At 52.1% G+C, this 16,553-nt stretch overlaps 12 non-coding genes across 12 annotated transcripts; all 12 read left to right on the top strand.

Moving 5' to 3' along the window:
- Positions 1–257: 257 nt before the first annotated feature.
- LOC126154552 (5S ribosomal RNA) lies at positions 258–376 on the top strand. The gene has a single exon (XR_007532126.1). It is a non-coding gene; the product is annotated as a 5S ribosomal RNA (ribosomal RNA).
- A 1,293-nt stretch (positions 377–1,669) lies between these two features.
- Positions 1,670–1,788, top strand: LOC126154551 (5S ribosomal RNA). Its single transcript, XR_007532125.1, has one exon. It is a non-coding gene; the product is annotated as a 5S ribosomal RNA (ribosomal RNA).
- A 1,293-nt stretch (positions 1,789–3,081) lies between these two features.
- On the top strand, positions 3,082–3,200 carry LOC126154550 (5S ribosomal RNA). Its single transcript, XR_007532124.1, has one exon. It is a non-coding gene; the product is annotated as a 5S ribosomal RNA (ribosomal RNA).
- Positions 3,201–4,493: 1,293 nt separating this feature from the next.
- On the top strand, positions 4,494–4,612 carry LOC126154548 (5S ribosomal RNA). The gene has a single exon (XR_007532122.1). It is a non-coding gene; the product is annotated as a 5S ribosomal RNA (ribosomal RNA).
- Positions 4,613–5,905: 1,293 nt separating this feature from the next.
- LOC126154547 (5S ribosomal RNA) lies at positions 5,906–6,024 on the top strand. Its single transcript, XR_007532121.1, has one exon. It is a non-coding gene; the product is annotated as a 5S ribosomal RNA (ribosomal RNA).
- A 1,293-nt stretch (positions 6,025–7,317) lies between these two features.
- LOC126154546 (5S ribosomal RNA) lies at positions 7,318–7,436 on the top strand. Its single transcript, XR_007532120.1, has one exon. It is a non-coding gene; the product is annotated as a 5S ribosomal RNA (ribosomal RNA).
- A 1,293-nt stretch (positions 7,437–8,729) lies between these two features.
- LOC126154545 (5S ribosomal RNA) lies at positions 8,730–8,848 on the top strand. Its single transcript, XR_007532119.1, has one exon. It is a non-coding gene; the product is annotated as a 5S ribosomal RNA (ribosomal RNA).
- Positions 8,849–10,141: 1,293 nt separating this feature from the next.
- LOC126154544 (5S ribosomal RNA) lies at positions 10,142–10,260 on the top strand. The gene has a single exon (XR_007532118.1). It is a non-coding gene; the product is annotated as a 5S ribosomal RNA (ribosomal RNA).
- Positions 10,261–11,553: 1,293 nt separating this feature from the next.
- On the top strand, positions 11,554–11,672 carry LOC126154542 (5S ribosomal RNA). Its single transcript, XR_007532117.1, has one exon. It is a non-coding gene; the product is annotated as a 5S ribosomal RNA (ribosomal RNA).
- Positions 11,673–12,965: 1,293 nt separating this feature from the next.
- LOC126154541 (5S ribosomal RNA) lies at positions 12,966–13,084 on the top strand. Its single transcript, XR_007532116.1, has one exon. It is a non-coding gene; the product is annotated as a 5S ribosomal RNA (ribosomal RNA).
- A 1,293-nt stretch (positions 13,085–14,377) lies between these two features.
- Positions 14,378–14,496, top strand: LOC126154540 (5S ribosomal RNA). Its single transcript, XR_007532115.1, has one exon. It is a non-coding gene; the product is annotated as a 5S ribosomal RNA (ribosomal RNA).
- Positions 14,497–15,789: 1,293 nt separating this feature from the next.
- On the top strand, positions 15,790–15,908 carry LOC126154539 (5S ribosomal RNA). Its single transcript, XR_007532114.1, has one exon. It is a non-coding gene; the product is annotated as a 5S ribosomal RNA (ribosomal RNA).
- The last annotated feature ends 645 nt before the right edge of the window (positions 15,909–16,553 follow it).

The following is a 16,553-nucleotide window of genomic DNA, read 5'->3' as shown; positions in this document are numbered from 1 at the left end:
GGAACAAGGCGCGTCGCCAGTGGGTGTCGGAGGCCGCACGCACCAAACGAATGACAGGCGGTGCATCGAGCAGCTGTGTTGTGCGTCTCACCTACGTTCGGCAGTCGCCTATGAGACGCCGAGGCGAGCGCGCACTCCGCGCCACCTTCGAGGTGGAAAGACGCGCTTTGCGTCAAATGTGCCACGGAAAGCGGCGATTGCGTGTGTTGGGAGAAGAGGCGAATGCTTCCTCCGTGGTGCGGCTACAGTATAAGGACGCCAACGGCCATACCATGTTGACTACACCGGTTCTCGTCCGATCACCGAAGTTAAGCAACATCGGGCGCGGTTAGTACTTGGATGGGTGACCGCCTGGGAACACCGCGTGCTGTTGGCTCTTTCTCATTTTTTCATTTTTACGTCGCTACACCTGCCAGGCCTCTTTTCATAATAACTTTCAGGTGTCGACAAAGATGCTTCCACAAGCATTTTAAAGTACTGTATTAAACGTAAGATACGAAATTACGGTAATGAACTCGGTTTGAGTAAGAATGCGCGAAGGAAGAGTGCTAGGAACTCGTTGAAAATGACAAAACACTACCAATCGACAGATGTGTTCTTGAAATGCGCCAGAGCCTACTGTTACGCAGCAGTGCTAAATTCCGAAAAGTAACTAAATAAATAAATAAATAAAAAAAAAACCAACCGTTCTCGTGCCATCACCCAAGTTAAGCAACAACGTTAGCATTCGGATCGGCGACTGCCTGGGACCTCTGGCTGTCTTCATATTTTGCTTTCTTGTCGCCAGCCCTGCCAGCCGTCTCTTCACGCTACCTTTCCGATGCGACAAAGATGTTTCCACAATGACTTAAATCTGTTGTAATAAACAAAAGATACGATATTAGGGAACTCAGTTTGAAGAAGCGTGTGCCAAGGAAGATTTCCAAAGTGTCTCTGGAAATAACAAAACAGTATTAAGCGGCAGAAATGTTCCGAAATACGTCCGGGCTTATTGTTTTGTAGCAGTGTACACGTGCAAATTTGTAAACAAAAATTCTGTGTCTTCTGTCCTTGGTTTCGCACCTTTCCATGGCACGGCACAGCGCTGCTCTAGTAGCTCCGAACGGCCGCCCACGGCGTCTCGGACACGCCGGTCAGGCCCGCGCCCGTCTCGCAGATGTTTCTCGTGCTTGTGCTGTCATATGGGCCGCGACCCGAGCGGCAGCGAGCGGCAGTCGAGCAAAGTCGGGACAAGTCGGGACGGGAGGGGGGACAGGCGCGAATGCAAATGCACCGCGCAAATTACGCATAAATCTGGAAGCGCGGCGTGTGTCAGGCAGGTGAGAAAGCTTCCGTCGGTCCAGCAGGACACTGCAACACCCCGCGCAGTGCCCCCGCCGCCCGGCCGCGCGCAAGCCCTGCGCCGGATAACAGGAACAAGGCGCGTCGCCAGTGGGTGTCGGAGGCCGCACGCACCAAACGAATGACAGGCGGTGCATCGAGCAGCTGTGTTGTGCGTCTCACCTACGTTCGGCAGTCGCCTATGAGACGCCGAGGCGAGCGCGCACTCCGCGCCACCTTCGAGGTGGAAAGACGCGCTTTGCGTCAAATGTGCCACGGAAAGCGGCGATTGCGTGTGTTGGGAGAAGAGGCGAATGCTTCCTCCGTGGTGCGGCTACAGTATAAGGACGCCAACGGCCATACCATGTTGACTACACCGGTTCTCGTCCGATCACCGAAGTTAAGCAACATCGGGCGCGGTTAGTACTTGGATGGGTGACCGCCTGGGAACACCGCGTGCTGTTGGCTCTTTCTCATTTTTTCATTTTTACGTCGCTACACCTGCCAGGCCTCTTTTCATAATAACTTTCAGGTGTCGACAAAGATGCTTCCACAAGCATTTTAAAGTACTGTATTAAACGTAAGATACGAAATTACGGTAATGAACTCGGTTTGAGTAAGAATGCGCGAAGGAAGAGTGCTAGGAACTCGTTGAAAATGACAAAACACTACCAATCGACAGATGTGTTCTTGAAATGCGCCAGAGCCTACTGTTACGCAGCAGTGCTAAATTCCGAAAAGTAACTAAATAAATAAATAAATAAAAAAAAAACCAACCGTTCTCGTGCCATCACCCAAGTTAAGCAACAACGTTAGTATTCGGATCGGCGACTGCCTGGGACCTCTGGCTGTCTTCATATTTTGCTTTCTTGTCGCCAGCCCTGCCAGCCGTCTCTTCACGCTACCTTTCCGATGCGACAAAGATGTTTCCACAATGACTTAAATCTGTTGTAATAAACAAAAGATACGATATTAGGGAACTCAGTTTGAAGAAGCGTGTGCCAAGGAAGATTTCCAAAGTGTCTCTGGAAATAACAAAACAGTATTAAGCGGCAGAAATGTTCCGAAATACGTCCGGGCTTATTGTTTTGTAGCAGTGTACACGTGCAAATTTGTAAACAAAAATTCTGTGTCTTCTGTCCTTGGTTTCGCACCTTTCCATGGCACGGCACAGCGCTGCTCTAGTAGCTCCGAACGGCCGCCCACGGCGTCTCGGACACGCCGGTCAGGCCCGCGCCCGTCTCGCAGATGTTTCTCGTGCTTGTGCTGTCATATGGGCCGCGACCCGAGCGGCAGCGAGCGGCAGTCGAGCAAAGTCGGGACAAGTCGGGACGGGAGGGGGGACAGGCGCGAATGCAAATGCACCGCGCAAATTACGCATAAATCTGGAAGCGCGGCGTGTGTCAGGCAGGTGAGAAAGCTTCCGTCGGTCCAGCAGGACACTGCAACACCCCGCGCAGTGCCCCCGCCGCCCGGCCGCGCGCAAGCCCTGCGCCGGATAACAGGAACAAGGCGCGTCGCCAGTGGGTGTCGGAGGCCGCACGCACCAAACGAATGACAGGCGGTGCATCGAGCAGCTGTGTTGTGCGTCTCACCTACGTTCGGCAGTCGCCTATGAGACGCCGAGGCGAGCGCGCACTCCGCGCCACCTTCGAGGTGGAAAGACGCGCTTTGCGTCAAATGTGCCACGGAAAGCGGCGATTGCGTGTGTTGGGAGAAGAGGCGAATGCTTCCTCCGTGGTGCGGCTACAGTATAAGGACGCCAACGGCCATACCATGTTGACTACACCGGTTCTCGTCCGATCACCGAAGTTAAGCAACATCGGGCGCGGTTAGTACTTGGATGGGTGACCGCCTGGGAACACCGCGTGCTGTTGGCTCTTTCTCATTTTTTCATTTTTACGTCGCTACACCTGCCAGGCCTCTTTTCATAATAACTTTCAGGTGTCGACAAAGATGCTTCCACAAGCATTTTAAAGTACTGTATTAAACGTAAGATACGAAATTACGGTAATGAACTCGGTTTGAGTAAGAATGCGCGAAGGAAGAGTGCTAGGAACTCGTTGAAAATGACAAAACACTACCAATCGACAGATGTGTTCTTGAAATGCGCCAGAGCCTACTGTTACGCAGCAGTGCTAAATTCCGAAAAGTAACTAAATAAATAAATAAATAAAAAAAAAACCAACCGTTCTCGTGCCATCACCCAAGTTAAGCAACAACGTTAGTATTCGGATCGGCGACTGCCTGGGACCTCTGGCTGTCTTCATATTTTGCTTTCTTGTCGCCAGCCCTGCCAGCCGTCTCTTCACGCTACCTTTCCGATGCGACAAAGATGTTTCCACAATGACTTAAATCTGTTGTAATAAACAAAAGATACGATATTAGGGAACTCAGTTTGAAGAAGCGTGTGCCAAGGAAGATTTCCAAAGTGTCTCTGGAAATAACAAAACAGTATTAAGCGGCAGAAATGTTCCGAAATACGTCCGGGCTTATTGTTTTGTAGCAGTGTACACGTGCAAATTTGTAAACAAAAATTCTGTGTCTTCTGTCCTTGGTTTCGCACCTTTCCATGGCACGGCACAGCGCTGCTCTAGTAGCTCCGAACGGCCGCCCACGGCGTCTCGGACACGCCGGTCAGGCCCGCGCCCGTCTCGCAGATGTTTCTCGTGCTTGTGCTGTCATATGGGCCGCGACCCGAGCGGCAGCGAGCGGCAGTCGAGCAAAGTCGGGACAAGTCGGGACGGGAGGGGGGACAGGCGCAAATGCAAATGCACCGCGCAAATTACGCATAAATCTGGAAGCGCGGCGTGTGTCAGGCAGGTGAGAAAGCTTCCGTTGGTCCAGCAGGACACTGCAACACCCCGCGCAGTGCCCCCGCCGCCCGGCCGCGCGCAAGCCCTGCGCCGGATAACAGGAACAAGGCGCGTCGCCAGTGGGTGTCGGAGGCCGCACGCACCAAACGAATGACAGGCGGTGCATCGAGCAGCTGTGTTGTGCGTCTCACCTACGTTCGGCAGTCGCCTATGAGACGCCGAGGCGAGCGCGCACTCCGCGCCACCTTCGAGGTGGAAAGACGCGCTTTGCGTCAAATGTGCCACGGAAAGCGGCGATTGCGTGTGTTGGGAGAAGAGGCGAATGCTTCCTCCGTGGTGCGGCTACAGTATAAGGACGCCAACGGCCATACCATGTTGACTACACCGGTTCTCGTCCGATCACCGAAGTTAAGCAACATCGGGCGCGGTTAGTACTTGGATGGGTGACCGCCTGGGAACACCGCGTGCTGTTGGCTCTTTCTCATTTTTTCATTTTTACGTCGCTACACCTGCCAGGCCTCTTTTCATAATAACTTTCAGGTGTCGACAAAGATGCTTCCACAAGCATTTTAAAGTACTGTATTAAACGTAAGATACGAAATTACGGTAATGAACTCGGTTTGAGTAAGAATGCGCGAAGGAAGAGTGCTAGGAACTCGTTGAAAATGACAAAACACTACCAATCGACAGATGTGTTCTTGAAATGCGCCAGAGCCTACTGTTACGCAGCAGTGCTAAATTCCGAAAAGTAACTAAATAAATAAATAAATAAAAAAAAAACCAACCGTTCTCGTGCCATCACCCAAGTTAAGCAACAACGTTAGTATTCGGATCGGCGACTGCCTGGGACCTCTGGCTGTCTTCATATTTTGCTTTCTTGTCGCCAGCCCTGCCAGCCGTCTCTTCACGCTACCTTTCCGATGCGACAAAGATGTTTCCACAATGACTTAAATCTGTTGTAATAAACAAAAGATACGATATTAGGGAACTCAGTTTGAAGAAGCGTGTGCCAAGGAAGATTTCCAAAGTGTCTCTGGAAATAACAAAACAGTATTAAGCGGCAGAAATGTTCCGAAATACGTCCGGGCTTATTGTTTTGTAGCAGTGTACACGTGCAAATTTGTAAACAAAAATTCTGTGTCTTCTGTCCTTGGTTTCGCACCTTTCCATGGCACGGCACAGCGCTGCTCTAGTAGCTCCGAACGGCCGCCCACGGCGTCTCGGACACGCCGGTCAGGCCCGCGCCCGTCTCGCAGATGTTTCTCGTGCTTGTGCTGTCATATGGGCCGCGACCCGAGCGGCAGCGAGCGGCAGTCGAGCAAAGTCGGGACAAGTCGGGACGGGAGGGGGGACAGGCGCGAATGCAAATGCACCGCGCAAATTACGCATAAATCTGGAAGCGCGGCGTGTGTCAGGCAGGTGAGAAAGCTTCCGTTGGTCCAGCAGGACACTGCAACACCCCGCGCAGTGCCCCCGCCGCCCGGCCGCGCGCAAGCCCTGCGCCGGATAACAGGAACAAGGCGCGTCGCCAGTGGGTGTCGGAGGCCGCACGCACCAAACGAATGACAGGCGGTGCATCGAGCAGCTGTGTTGTGCGTCTCACCTACGTTCGGCAGTCGCCTATGAGACGCCGAGGCGAGCGCGCACTCCGCGCCACCTTCGAGGTGGAAAGACGCGCTTTGCGTCAAATGTGCCACGGAAAGCGGCGATTGCGTGTGTTGGGAGAAGAGGCGAATGCTTCCTCCGTGGTGCGGCTACAGTATAAGGACGCCAACGGCCATACCATGTTGACTACACCGGTTCTCGTCCGATCACCGAAGTTAAGCAACATCGGGCGCGGTTAGTACTTGGATGGGTGACCGCCTGGGAACACCGCGTGCTGTTGGCTCTTTCTCATTTTTTCATTTTTACGTCGCTACACCTGCCAGGCCTCTTTTCATAATAACTTTCAGGTGTCGACAAAGATGCTTCCACAAGCATTTTAAAGTACTGTATTAAACGTAAGATACGAAATTACGGTAATGAACTCGGTTTGAGTAAGAATGCGCGAAGGAAGAGTGCTAGGAACTCGTTGAAAATGACAAAACACTACCAATCGACAGATGTGTTCTTGAAATGCGCCAGAGCCTACTGTTACGCAGCAGTGCTAAATTCCGAAAAGTAACTAAATAAATAAATAAATAAAAAAAAAACCAACCGTTCTCGTGCCATCACCCAAGTTAAGCAACAACGTTAGTATTCGGATCGGCGACTGCCTGGGACCTCTGGCTGTCTTCATATTTTGCTTTCTTGTCGCCAGCCCTGCCAGCCGTCTCTTCACGCTACCTTTCCGATGCGACAAAGATGTTTCCACAATGACTTAAATCTGTTGTAATAAACAAAAGATACGATATTAGGGAACTCAGTTTGAAGAAGCGTGTGCCAAGGAAGATTTCCAAAGTGTCTCTGGAAATAACAAAACAGTATTAAGCGGCAGAAATGTTCCGAAATACGTCCGGGCTTATTGTTTTGTAGCAGTGTACACGTGCAAATTTGTAAACAAAAATTCTGTGTCTTCTGTCCTTGGTTTCGCACCTTTCCATGGCACGGCACAGCGCTGCTCTAGTAGCTCCGAACGGCCGCCCACGGCGTCTCGGACACGCCGGTCAGGCCCGCGCCCGTCTCGCAGATGTTTCTCGTGCTTGTGCTGTCATATGGGCCGCGACCCGAGCGGCAGCGAGCGGCAGTCGAGCAAAGTCGGGACAAGTCGGGACGGGAGGGGGGACAGGCGCGAATGCAAATGCACCGCGCAAATTACGCATAAATCTGGAAGCGCGGCGTGTGTCAGGCAGGTGAGAAAGCTTCCGTCGGTCCAGCAGGACACTGCAACACCCCGCGCAGTGCCCCCGCCGCCCGGCCGCGCGCAAGCCCTGCGCCGGATAACAGGAACAAGGCGCGTCGCCAGTGGGTGTCGGAGGCCGCACGCACCAAACGAATGACAGGCGGTGCATCGAGCAGCTGTGTTGTGCGTCTCACCTACGTTCGGCAGTCGCCTATGAGACGCCGAGGCGAGCGCGCACTCCGCGCCACCTTCGAGGTGGAAAGACGCGCTTTGCGTCAAATGTGCCACGGAAAGCGGCGATTGCGTGTGTTGGGAGAAGAGGCGAATGCTTCCTCCGTGGTGCGGCTACAGTATAAGGACGCCAACGGCCATACCATGTTGACTACACCGGTTCTCGTCCGATCACCGAAGTTAAGCAACATCGGGCGCGGTTAGTACTTGGATGGGTGACCGCCTGGGAACACCGCGTGCTGTTGGCTCTTTCTCATTTTTTCATTTTTACGTCGCTACACCTGCCAGGCCTCTTTTCATAATAACTTTCAGGTGTCGACAAAGATGCTTCCACAAGCATTTTAAAGTACTGTATTAAACGTAAGATACGAAATTACGGTAATGAACTCGGTTTGAGTAAGAATGCGCGAAGGAAGAGTGCTAGGAACTCGTTGAAAATGACAAAACACTACCAATCGACAGATGTGTTCTTGAAATGCGCCAGAGCCTACTGTTACGCAGCAGTGCTAAATTCCGAAAAGTAACTAAATAAATAAATAAATAAAAAAAAAACCAACCGTTCTCGTGCCATCACCCAAGTTAAGCAACAACGTTAGTATTCGGATCGGCGACTGCCTGGGACCTCTGGCTGTCTTCATATTTTGCTTTCTTGTCGCCAGCCCTGCCAGCCGTCTCTTCACGCTACCTTTCCGATGCGACAAAGATGTTTCCACAATGACTTAAATCTGTTGTAATAAACAAAAGATACGATATTAGGGAACTCAGTTTGAAGAAGCGTGTGCCAAGGAAGATTTCCAAAGTGTCTCTGGAAATAACAAAACAGTATTAAGCGGCAGAAATGTTCCGAAATACGTCCGGGCTTATTGTTTTGTAGCAGTGTACACGTGCAAATTTGTAAACAAAAATTCTGTGTCTTCTGTCCTTGGTTTCGCACCTTTCCATGGCACGGCACAGCGCTGCTCTAGTAGCTCCGAACGGCCGCCCACGGCGTCTCGGACACGCCGGTCAGGCCCGCGCCCGTCTCGCAGATGTTTCTCGTGCTTGTGCTGTCATATGGGCCGCGACCCGAGCGGCAGCGAGCGGCAGTCGAGCAAAGTCGGGACAAGTCGGGACGGGAGGGGGGACAGGCGCGAATGCAAATGCACCGCGCAAATTACGCATAAATCTGGAAGCGCGGCGTGTGTCAGGCAGGTGAGAAAGCTTCCGTTGGTCCAGCAGGACACTGCAACACCCCGCGCAGTGCCCCCGCCGCCCGGCCGCGCGCAAGCCCTGCGCCGGATAACAGGAACAAGGCGCGTCGCCAGTGGGTGTCGGAGGCCGCACGCACCAAACGAATGACAGGCGGTGCATCGAGCAGCTGTGTTGTGCGTCTCACCTACGTTCGGCAGTCGCCTATGAGACGCCGAGGCGAGCGCGCACTCCGCGCCACCTTCGAGGTGGAAAGACGCGCTTTGCGTCAAATGTGCCACGGAAAGCGGCGATTGCGTGTGTTGGGAGAAGAGGCGAATGCTTCCTCCGTGGTGCGGCTACAGTATAAGGACGCCAACGGCCATACCATGTTGACTACACCGGTTCTCGTCCGATCACCGAAGTTAAGCAACATCGGGCGCGGTTAGTACTTGGATGGGTGACCGCCTGGGAACACCGCGTGCTGTTGGCTCTTTCTCATTTTTTCATTTTTACGTCGCTACACCTGCCAGGCCTCTTTTCATAATAACTTTCAGGTGTCGACAAAGATGCTTCCACAAGCATTTTAAAGTACTGTATTAAACGTAAGATACGAAATTACGGTAATGAACTCGGTTTGAGTAAGAATGCGCGAAGGAAGAGTGCTAGGAACTCGTTGAAAATGACAAAACACTACCAATCGACAGATGTGTTCTTGAAATGCGCCAGAGCCTACTGTTACGCAGCAGTGCTAAATTCCGAAAAGTAACTAAATAAATAAATAAATAAAAAAAAAACCAACCGTTCTCGTGCCATCACCCAAGTTAAGCAACAACGTTAGTATTCGGATCGGCGACTGCCTGGGACCTCTGGCTGTCTTCATATTTTGCTTTCTTGTCGCCAGCCCTGCCAGCCGTCTCTTCACGCTACCTTTCCGATGCGACAAAGATGTTTCCACAATGACTTAAATCTGTTGTAATAAACAAAAGATACGATATTAGGGAACTCAGTTTGAAGAAGCGTGTGCCAAGGAAGATTTCCAAAGTGTCTCTGGAAATAACAAAACAGTATTAAGCGGCAGAAATGTTCCGAAATACGTCCGGGCTTATTGTTTTGTAGCAGTGTACACGTGCAAATTTGTAAACAAAAATTCTGTGTCTTCTGTCCTTGGTTTCGCACCTTTCCATGGCACGGCACAGCGCTGCTCTAGTAGCTCCGAACGGCCGCCCACGGCGTCTCGGACACGCCGGTCAGGCCCGCGCCCGTCTCGCAGATGTTTCTCGTGCTTGTGCTGTCATATGGGCCGCGACCCGAGCGGCAGCGAGCGGCAGTCGAGCAAAGTCGGGACAAGTCGGGACGGGAGGGGGGACAGGCGCGAATGCAAATGCACCGCGCAAATTACGCATAAATCTGGAAGCGCGGCGTGTGTCAGGCAGGTGAGAAAGCTTCCGTCGGTCCAGCAGGACACTGCAACACCCCGCGCAGTGCCCCCGCCGCCCGGCCGCGCGCAAGCCCTGCGCCGGATAACAGGAACAAGGCGCGTCGCCAGTGGGTGTCGGAGGCCGCACGCACCAAACGAATGACAGGCGGTGCATCGAGCAGCTGTGTTGTGCGTCTCACCTACGTTCGGCAGTCGCCTATGAGACGCCGAGGCGAGCGCGCACTCCGCGCCACCTTCGAGGTGGAAAGACGCGCTTTGCGTCAAATGTGCCACGGAAAGCGGCGATTGCGTGTGTTGGGAGAAGAGGCGAATGCTTCCTCCGTGGTGCGGCTACAGTATAAGGACGCCAACGGCCATACCATGTTGACTACACCGGTTCTCGTCCGATCACCGAAGTTAAGCAACATCGGGCGCGGTTAGTACTTGGATGGGTGACCGCCTGGGAACACCGCGTGCTGTTGGCTCTTTCTCATTTTTTCATTTTTACGTCGCTACACCTGCCAGGCCTCTTTTCATAATAACTTTCAGGTGTCGACAAAGATGCTTCCACAAGCATTTTAAAGTACTGTATTAAACGTAAGATACGAAATTACGGTAATGAACTCGGTTTGAGTAAGAATGCGCGAAGGAAGAGTGCTAGGAACTCGTTGAAAATGACAAAACACTACCAATCGACAGATGTGTTCTTGAAATGCGCCAGAGCCTACTGTTACGCAGCAGTGCTAAATTCCGAAAAGTAACTAAATAAATAAATAAATAAAAAAAAAACCAACCGTTCTCGTGCCATCACCCAAGTTAAGCAACAACGTTAGTATTCGGATCGGCGACTGCCTGGGACCTCTGGCTGTCTTCATATTTTGCTTTCTTGTCGCCAGCCCTGCCAGCCGTCTCTTCACGCTACCTTTCCGATGCGACAAAGATGTTTCCACAATGACTTAAATCTGTTGTAATAAACAAAAGATACGATATTAGGGAACTCAGTTTGAAGAAGCGTGTGCCAAGGAAGATTTCCAAAGTGTCTCTGGAAATAACAAAACAGTATTAAGCGGCAGAAATGTTCCGAAATACGTCCGGGCTTATTGTTTTGTAGCAGTGTACACGTGCAAATTTGTAAACAAAAATTCTGTGTCTTCTGTCCTTGGTTTCGCACCTTTCCATGGCACGGCACAGCGCTGCTCTAGTAGCTCCGAACGGCCGCCCACGGCGTCTCGGACACGCCGGTCAGGCCCGCGCCCGTCTCGCAGATGTTTCTCGTGCTTGTGCTGTCATATGGGCCGCGACCCGAGCGGCAGCGAGCGGCAGTCGAGCAAAGTCGGGACAAGTCGGGACGGGAGGGGGGACAGGCGCGAATGCAAATGCACCGCGCAAATTACGCATAAATCTGGAAGCGCGGCGTGTGTCAGGCAGGTGAGAAAGCTTCCGTCGGTCCAGCAGGACACTGCAACACCCCGCGCAGTGCCCCCGCCGCCCGGCCGCGCGCAAGCCCTGCGCCGGATAACAGGAACAAGGCGCGTCGCCAGTGGGTGTCGGAGGCCGCACGCACCAAACGAATGACAGGCGGTGCATCGAGCAGCTGTGTTGTGCGTCTCACCTACGTTCGGCAGTCGCCTATGAGACGCCGAGGCGAGCGCGCACTCCGCGCCACCTTCGAGGTGGAAAGACGCGCTTTGCGTCAAATGTGCCACGGAAAGCGGCGATTGCGTGTGTTGGGAGAAGAGGCGAATGCTTCCTCCGTGGTGCGGCTACAGTATAAGGACGCCAACGGCCATACCATGTTGACTACACCGGTTCTCGTCCGATCACCGAAGTTAAGCAACATCGGGCGCGGTTAGTACTTGGATGGGTGACCGCCTGGGAACACCGCGTGCTGTTGGCTCTTTCTCATTTTTTCATTTTTACGTCGCTACACCTGCCAGGCCTCTTTTCATAATAACTTTCAGGTGTCGACAAAGATGCTTCCACAAGCATTTTAAAGTACTGTATTAAACGTAAGATACGAAATTACGGTAATGAACTCGGTTTGAGTAAGAATGCGCGAAGGAAGAGTGCTAGGAACTCGTTGAAAATGACAAAACACTACCAATCGACAGATGTGTTCTTGAAATGCGCCAGAGCCTACTGTTACGCAGCAGTGCTAAATTCCGAAAAGTAACTAAATAAATAAATAAATAAAAAAAAAACCAACCGTTCTCGTGCCATCACCCAAGTTAAGCAACAACGTTAGTATTCGGATCGGCGACTGCCTGGGACCTCTGGCTGTCTTCATATTTTGCTTTCTTGTCGCCAGCCCTGCCAGCCGTCTCTTCACGCTACCTTTCCGATGCGACAAAGATGTTTCCACAATGACTTAAATCTGTTGTAATAAACAAAAGATACGATATTAGGGAACTCAGTTTGAAGAAGCGTGTGCCAAGGAAGATTTCCAAAGTGTCTCTGGAAATAACAAAACAGTATTAAGCGGCAGAAATGTTCCGAAATACGTCCGGGCTTATTGTTTTGTAGCAGTGTACACGTGCAAATTTGTAAACAAAAATTCTGTGTCTTCTGTCCTTGGTTTCGCACCTTTCCATGGCACGGCACAGCGCTGCTCTAGTAGCTCCGAACGGCCGCCCACGGCGTCTCGGACACGCCGGTCAGGCCCGCGCCCGTCTCGCAGATGTTTCTCGTGCTTGTGCTGTCATATGGGCCGCGACCCGAGCGGCAGCGAGCGGCAGTCGAGCAAAGTCGGGACAAGTCGGGACGGGAGGGGGGACAGGCGCGAATGCAAATGCACCGCGCAAATTACGCATAAATCTGGAAGCGCGGCGTGTGTCAGGCAGGTGAGAAAGCTTCCGTCGGTCCAGCAGGACACTGCAACACCCCGCGCAGTGCCCCCGCCGCCCGGCCGCGCGCAAGCCCTGCGCCGGATAACAGGAACAAGGCGCGTCGCCAGTGGGTGTCGGAGGCCGCACGCACCAAACGAATGACAGGCGGTGCATCGAGCAGCTGTGTTGTGCGTCTCACCTACGTTCGGCAGTCGCCTATGAGACGCCGAGGCGAGCGCGCACTCCGCGCCACCTTCGAGGTGGAAAGACGCGCTTTGCGTCAAATGTGCCACGGAAAGCGGCGATTGCGTGTGTTGGGAGAAGAGGCGAATGCTTCCTCCGTGGTGCGGCTACAGTATAAGGACGCCAACGGCCATACCATGTTGACTACACCGGTTCTCGTCCGATCACCGAAGTTAAGCAACATCGGGCGCGGTTAGTACTTGGATGGGTGACCGCCTGGGAACACCGCGTGCTGTTGGCTCTTTCTCATTTTTTCATTTTTACGTCGCTACACCTGCCAGGCCTCTTTTCATAATAACTTTCAGGTGTCGACAAAGATGCTTCCACAAGCATTTTAAAGTACTGTATTAAACGTAAGATACGAAATTACGGTAATGAACTCGGTTTGAGTAAGAATGCGCGAAGGAAGAGTGCTAGGAACTCGTTGAAAATGACAAAACACTACCAATCGACAGATGTGTTCTTGAAATGCGCCAGAGCCTACTGTTACGCAGCAGTGCTAAATTCCGAAAAGTAACTAAATAAATAAATAAATAAAAAAAAAACCAACCGTTCTCGTGCCATCACCCAAGTTAAGCAACAACGTTAGTATTCGGATCGGCGACTGCCTGGGACCTCTGGCTGTCTTCATATTTTGCTTTCTTGTCGCCAGCCCTGCCAGCCGTCTCTTCACGCTACCTTTCCGATGCGACAAAGATGTTTCCACAATGACTTAAATCTGTTGTAATAAACAAAAGATACGATATTAGGGAACTCAGTTTGAAGAAGCGTGTGCCAAGGAAGATTTCCAAAGTGTCTCTGGAAATAACAAAACAGTATTAAGCGGCAGAAATGTTCCGAAATACGTCCGGGCTTATTGTTTTGTAGCAGTGTACACGTGCAAATTTGTAAACAAAAATTCTGTGTCTTCTGTCCTTGGTTTCGCACCTTTCCATGGCACGGCACAGCGCTGCTCTAGTAGCTCCGAACGGCCGCCCACGGCGTCTCGGACACGCCGGTCAGGCCCGCGCCCGTCTCGCAGATGTTTCTCGTGCTTGTGCTGTCATATGGGCCGCGACCCGAGCGGCAGCGAGCGGCAGTCGAGCAAAGTCGGGACAAGTCGGGACGGGAGGGGGGACAGGCGCGAATGCAAATGCACCGCGCAAATTACGCATAAATCTGGAAGCGCGGCGTGTGTCAGGCAGGTGAGAAAGCTTCCGTCGGTCCAGCAGGACACTGCAACACCCCGCGCAGTGCCCCCGCCGCCCGGCCGCGCGCAAGCCCTGCGCCGGATAACAGGAACAAGGCGCGTCGCCAGTGGGTGTCGGAGGCCGCACGCACCAAACGAATGACAGGCGGTGCATCGAGCAGCTGTGTTGTGCGTCTCACCTACGTTCGGCAGTCGCCTATGAGACGCCGAGGCGAGCGCGCACTCCGCGCCACCTTCGAGGTGGAAAGACGCGCTTTGCGTCAAATGTGCCACGGAAAGCGGCGATTGCGTGTGTTGGGAGAAGAGGCGAATGCTTCCTCCGTGGTGCGGCTACAGTATAAGGACGCCAACGGCCATACCATGTTGACTACACCGGTTCTCGTCCGATCACCGAAGTTAAGCAACATCGGGCGCGGTTAGTACTTGGATGGGTGACCGCCTGGGAACACCGCGTGCTGTTGGCTCTTTCTCATTTTTTCATTTTTACGTCGCTACACCTGCCAGGCCTCTTTTCATAATAACTTTCAGGTGTCGACAAAGATGCTTCCACAAGCATTTTAAAGTACTGTATTAAACGTAAGATACGAAATTACGGTAATGAACTCGGTTTGAGTAAGAATGCGCGAAGGAAGAGTGCTAGGAACTCGTTGAAAATGACAAAACACTACCAATCGACAGATGTGTTCTTGAAATGCGCCAGAGCCTACTGTTACGCAGCAGTGCTAAATTCCGAAAAGTAACTAAATAAATAAATAAATAAAAAAAAAACCAACCGTTCTCGTGCCATCACCCAAGTTAAGCAACAACGTTAGTATTCGGATCGGCGACTGCCTGGGACCTCTGGCTGTCTTCATATTTTGCTTTCTTGTCGCCAGCCCTGCCAGCCGTCTCTTCACGCTACCTTTCCGATGCGACAAAGATGTTTCCACAATGACTTAAATCTGTTGTAATAAACAAAAGATACGATATTAGGGAACTCAGTTTGAAGAAGCGTGTGCCAAGGAAGATTTCCAAAGTGTCTCTGGAAATAACAAAACAGTATTAAGCGGCAGAAATGTTCCGAAATACGTCCGGGCTTATTGTTTTGTAGCAGTGTACACGTGCAAATTTGTAAACAAAAATTCTGTGTCTTCTGTCCTTGGTTTCGCACCTTTCCATGGCACGGCACAGCGCTGCTCTAGTAGCTCCGAACGGCCGCCCACGGCGTCTCGGACACGCCGGTCAGGCCCGCGCCCGTCTCGCAGATGTTTCTCGTGCTTGTGCTGTCATATGGGCCGCGACCCGAGCGGCAGCGAGCGGCAGTCGAGCAAAGTCGGGACAAGTCGGGACGGGAGGGGGGACAGGCGCGAATGCAAATGCACCGCGCAAATTACGCATAAATCTGGAAGCGCGGCGTGTGTCAGGCAGGTGAGAAAGCTTCCGTCGGTCCAGCAGGACACTGCAACACCCCGCGCAGTGCCCCCGCCGCCCGGCCGCGCGCAAGCCCTGCGCCGGATAACAGGAACAAGGCGCGTCGCCAGTGGGTGTCGGAGGCCGCACGCACCAAACGAATGACAGGCGGTGCATCGAGCAGCTGTGTTGTGCGTCTCACCTACGTTCGGCAGTCGCCTATGAGACGCCGAGGCGAGCGCGCACTCCGCGCCACCTTCGAGGTGGAAAGACGCGCTTTGCGTCAAATGTGCCACGGAAAGCGGCGATTGCGTGTGTTGGGAGAAGAGGCGAATGCTTCCTCCGTGGTGCGGCTACAGTATAAGGACGCCAACGGCCATACCATGTTGACTACACCGGTTCTCGTCCGATCACCGAAGTTAAGCAACATCGGGCGCGGTTAGTACTTGGATGGGTGACCGCCTGGGAACACCGCGTGCTGTTGGCTCTTTCTCATTTTTTCATTTTTACGTCGCTACACCTGCCAGGCCTCTTTTCATAATAACTTTCAGGTGTCGACAAAGATGCTTCCACAAGCATTTTAAAGTACTGTATTAAACGTAAGATACGAAATTACGGTAATGAACTCGGTTTGAGTAAGAATGCGCGAAGGAAGAGTGCTAGGAACTCGTTGAAAATGACAAAACACTACCAATCGACAGATGTGTTCTTGAAATGCGCCAGAGCCTACTGTTACGCAGCAGTGCTAAATTCCGAAAAGTAACTAAATAAATAAATAAATAAAAAAAAACCAACCGTTCTCGTGCCATCACCCAAGTTAAGCAACAACGTTAGTATTCGGATCGGCGACTGCCTGGGACCTCTGGCTGTCTTCATATTTTGCTTTCTTGTCGCCAGCCCTGCCAGCCGTCTCTTCACGCTACCTTTCCGATGCGACAAAGATGTTTCCACAATGACTTAAATCTGTTGTAATAAACAAAAGATACGATATTAGGGAACTCAGTTTGAAGAAGCGTGTGCCAAGGAAGATTTCCAAAGTGTCTCTGGAAATAACAAAACAGTATTAAGCGGCAGAAATGTTCCGAAATACGTCCGGGCTTATTGTTTTGTAGCAGTGTACACGTGCAAATTT

The sequence above is a fragment of the Schistocerca cancellata genome, unplaced genomic scaffold (genome assembly GCF_023864275.1).
Source record: "Schistocerca cancellata isolate TAMUIC-IGC-003103 unplaced genomic scaffold, iqSchCanc2.1 HiC_scaffold_1093, whole genome shotgun sequence".
Taxonomy (NCBI): Eukaryota; Metazoa; Arthropoda; class Insecta; order Orthoptera; family Acrididae; genus Schistocerca; species Schistocerca cancellata.
This window is presented reverse-complemented; position numbering and strand designations above follow the sequence as displayed.